The following is a 5,149-nucleotide window of genomic DNA, read 5'->3' on the forward strand; positions in this document are numbered from 1 at the left end:
CAAAAAACAGGAAATCATTGTACAGGTAAAAAGGTAAAAGAAAACATAGCCTACAGTGAGGGGGGGGAAAGGGGTGGGTGGGGGTTTCAGATTTTACGGGGGGCCAGTTTTGAATTGCAGCTGTCCGTATGTGCCCTTTGAGGGCGGTTTTGAAGGAGCCAAGGGATTTGCGTTCCACATTTTGGTGGCATAGGAGCGAAATTAATTTAGTCCCTTGTTTGTGCCAAATCTGGGTTGCACATGGTTTGTTGAACTCCCTCTGGTGTTGTGGGTGTGGACTTTGTTGACATTAAGGAAGTATTTAGACAGGTACATCTTGTGGACCAGACCTATTGCAAGATGCTGTAGTCTGTCGTCAACCCTAAGCCATTCCAGCCTGTCAAAGTGGGCAGGGGTGAGGTGGGTTCGGGGAGTGAGGCCAAGTAATAGCCTGACCACTGACCAGTTTGTTTTGGGAAGTCTGGAGCCTTGTTTTAAGGGCCTTAGAGGTGCTGTGGTACCAGGCGGTGCATGCATGCATAGTCAAAGAAACCTTGTACGAGTGCGAGGTGTTTTTGTTGACCAGTGAGGAGATTCTGTATAGGAATCTTGTTCTTTGGTTGACGTTTTTGATTACGTTGGTGGCCATTTTATCACCGGAAAGATTAGCCTCCATGATGGAACCTAGGTAGGTAATTTCATCTTTCCGTGTGATAATATTGTCACCCACTCTAACCAAGAAGCCATCTGCCTTGTTGAGATTACTATTTGAACCAAAGAGAATGGATTCAGTTTTTCCCTGGTGTAAAGATAGTTTGTTATCAGCGAGCCAGGTGCAGATTCTACCGAGTTCAGAGCTGAGGGCCTTTTCAACCTGCAGTTTGTTGCTGTCTGAGACCAGCAGTGCTGAGTCATCTGCGAACAGGAACAAGTTGCAGTCACAAGCTGATGTCGTTTACATATATTAGAAACAGTAAAGCCCCTAGTAGCTTCCTTGTGGAACGCCACAGCTCACTGGGAGGGGGGCAGTGTTCCGTTCACCTCCACCATCTGTTCTCTTCCCTCCAGGTAGGATTGCATCCAGCTCACTGATGTGCTATTAAAACCAATTGCTTTTAGCTTGTTAACCAGTATGGAGTGGTTCACGGTGGCAAAAGCCTTTTTGGAGGTCCAGCATGACCATGCCGCAGTATTTGCCAGCATCCACCTCGTGTTTAATGTGGTCGCTCAAATAGAGGAGGCATGTGTCAGTGGGGTGGGATCTTCTGAAGCCAGATTGGGATTCATACATTCATTTTTTTGTGGCAAGATACTTTTCAACCTGTTCATAGACTATTTTTTTCCATCACTTTCGAGAGGATCTAAGAATAGAAATAGGGTGGTAGTTGCCGGGGTACTTTGGCCAGTTTGAAATCTTGGGGGACCTGTCCCTGTTTGATGGAGAGGTTATTATGTGGGTGATGATTGGAGCTATAGAGATGGCCGAGTCTCTGAGAAATTTGGAGGGAATATTGTCATGGCCAGTGGCCTTGTGGGGTTGAAGGGCACTCAGTCTTTTAAGTACCTCCTCAGTTGTTACCATTGTTGCCAAGCGAGCTATAGCTCCCTTGGAGGAGCAGGTTACGGCCAGGTATTTTGCAGGGTCGTTACACAATGTGCATTATGTAATGTAATGCATTGTATCACCCTGGACTCATCCTGAAACCCTCTGTATGACTGGAGAACATCACTGCCACTAGCTGCCTCCTGTGTAACCTCGCACCATTTTCTCTCTTTGAATTGAATGAACCAGTATTATTACTAGACCTGTACGTGCCCGTTGGCCTCCGGCCTACTTGAGAACGATGCAACTTGGGAACCTAATAATACTGTGCATACGCCTGATTTCTAGGTGTGCAAAAGTTTTCTCCTACATGTGAGATTTGGACAAAATCTGTATGAGGAGGAGGAGTAAAAAGTGTAGTAAAATGTTCAACATTTGCCTCTGAGTTGTCTGTAGAAGTGTATAATGAAAATGGAAATGGAAACGCAAGTTAAGAAAAAGTACCCTAAAATTGTACGTACTTGAGTAAATGAGTTACTTTCCACATCACGTATTCAAAGCCAAACATAACAGCATTTCTCCTAAGAGCTCAACTGCTTTTGGTCTCTTGCTGAAAGAAATATTTCAATTAACATTCTGTAGAATTTAATAAATAAAAGTCCAAGGCACTCTTTTGAAAAACATGTTTTGGAAAAAGAAAGAAAAAAGGGGGCTTTATTTTATTGGCTCAATAAGAACACAATTTACTGCTCCAAGGAACCTTGGATGTTTGGTTCTTTAATGTATTCACCATGTCAAAGAATGGCTTAATTGTTTTGATTAGTTTGAACCATTCGACCAATTTCACCATTTCGGTAGCACTCTACTTTTCTTCTTTATTGCTATAATCAACTGCCTTTCATTAGTTTATCTTTATCAAAATGGATATGAAAAGATCGATTGAAAGTCCTAGACGGTAATTGTTAAGACACCTTGAAATGATGGACAGACAAGCATCCAGATTATATGGACGTAATGTCTGTCCCTGAATATAAACTGTGCACGAACAACAAATACAAATATACCCAAGTAAAGGTACCTCAGAAATTGAAATTGTACTTAAAGGTTCAACCCAGATTTCTTGTTTTTGTCGCAATCCTGATCCAATAATATAATGACCGATTTATCAAGTTTATCAAGTTTAAGTTTTCATTATATAGATATTCCACTGTTACGTTCTTAGCTTACATGCATGTTTCATGATAACTACTTTTTATGTATGTGATGTATTGCCATGCTTTTTTGATCTTGCTTAAGAACGTCTGCTAAATGCCTAAATTGTAAATTTTCAAAATGTTGGCTTAGGAAAAATCTCATGGCTTCATGTGGTGTATACTTGATATAAAATAAGTCATCTGTGGCAAATACAATACAAATATACCCGAGTAAAGGTACCTCAAAATTATACTTAAGTACAGTACCTAACGTGAGTAAATGTACTTACTTGTTACTTTTTTCCACTGACTGATATAAAATGCAAGTTAAGTGTGGTCACCTCATTAATGCTGATGAGAAACAGACAGCAACAGACAGACACACGCTGACACACAGACACACGCTGACACACAGACACACGCTGACACACAGACACACGCTGACACACAGACACACGCTGACACACAGACACACGCTGACACACAACACAGACTTTGCACATTTTCATAATGCACTTGAATATTTGAATGAGTGCAAAACAAAGTTTAATGTATTGATTTCCCGGGGAGGGGAGATTGGTGGTTATAAGGCTGGTTGGAGACGTTTTAATTTAATCCGTGCTTCTAGTCCAACTAAATAGGGAAATAAATGCACACTCATAAAGGTTAAAGCACTATATTCTTTGTTGTTTGAAATTAGATGTTTGCCTCGGGACCCAAACTAAAGACAATAGCAGATCTACAAGCGCATCACAACGCATCGCTTCGCTTTGCTTGTTGATTATCTATTTTTCCACTAAATATGCTTGTTGTTAAAAAACGAAAAAGGGGGAAATTTACTCACAACCTACAAATTGGTCCGTAGCGCAAACATGGGTCCCGATCCACTGTATGGATCCCACGTTGTCATAATATTGACATTGTTAAGATATTATATTGACAATAAAATAATATCATTGCTGACGGGCTGAAACCACTCCTCTCCAGATTCTCCAGCTCCAGCTCCCAGGCACCACCGTAGTTAAATTGTGTTGGTGTCAACAGCGTCAACTGCTGCTTAGAGACAGCTGAGTTTTTCAACTTTGTTCTTCTGTTCCAAGTCAAACAGCTAGGCAGTCGTAACTGCAGGATTGCAGGCCAATTAAAACCAACGCATTGAAACACTGGAATCTCTTTCCACAACCAGATGGGCTGCACACACACAAGCGACATGCAGGCGCTGTGCAGAAATGATGCAAATATTCAAGACTCACTTAACACAGGCGACGCTAATCGCGTATCAATACGTTATCAATTAATCAAACGTCCGGTGCGAACCACATATCCATACGTTCTAATCACTTTTTTATAGCATACTTTCATTCATCTTTTTACCCACCCGGACAATGAAGAACCATCCCCCTATCATTGCTGCTTAGTCCCGCTCACGTGATCAGAAAATAAAAATAAAAAAAAATAGGCCTTATTTTGTGAATATTGAGGAGTTCACGTCCATGTCTTCTCTGAAGTTATCTGGTGGGCACAAGCTGCATTCAATAACCAATTACTGTCTAACTGTACATGGGATCAATGTTTACTCTTTTCCTCGTAAAAGTACACATTCAGGGCTTTCATTCGGTGTATAGGATGTATAGGATATTTATTGGGTTCAATTTTATATCTGCCTGTCAATGTCTCTGACTTTAAACCATCCATAACTCTGCTCGCTGTTCAAGATAACCACTTCCAGGCAAATGCAGGTGTTGCAAAAAGATCAATATCTCCAGAATGGAACATGGTAAAATCAAATTGTATTTTTTTAATTGAAGTGAACAAGTTCAGCTTTCTTTTGATGTATGCGTGTGATTCTCGCTATAAGAGAACATTTTGCTGTGGGCCCCCGAACAAGGCCTTTGTGCAATGTTAAACGGTAGCAACATCCAAATAGGCCTGCCGAGATCTTGTAGCAATCAAAGTGTTAAGAGCATTGCCGATAACCACGCCCAAAACCCTGCAATTCGAAATGAAGAAATGTTCGCTTCACAACAAAATGAACAAACTCAAGGTTGCTTTTCTGTGCAATATGTGGAATTGTATTCTCCAGCGTTTTGGAGAATAGTGGATTTAGTCACTGAGGGTTTATGTTGCAGGCTTGAGTCAGATCACTGAGGGTTTATGTTGCAGGCTTGCAAGATAATTTGAATGTGTTTGTCCAACAGTATCACAACATTACAAAGGAGACACACAAGAGACAAAGGAGAGGTACAGTGCAGGTGGATGAGTCTACAGAACCTCAGTTAATTTAGCAGCCAAAGAAAAGTTCTCCTCTGGTGTGATGAACAGATTAATAGCAGAACTAGATCGCAGGTAGGCTATACGTTTTATTACAGACTAATACTTTTGCTTTCTGAACAAAATCACCTCTCTCTCTCTGCACCAGAGGCGATATTCAACT

This window comes from Electrona antarctica, assembly GCF_951216825.1.
Source record: "Electrona antarctica genome assembly, chromosome: 3".
NCBI lineage: Eukaryota > Metazoa > Chordata > Actinopteri > Myctophiformes > Myctophidae > Electrona > Electrona antarctica.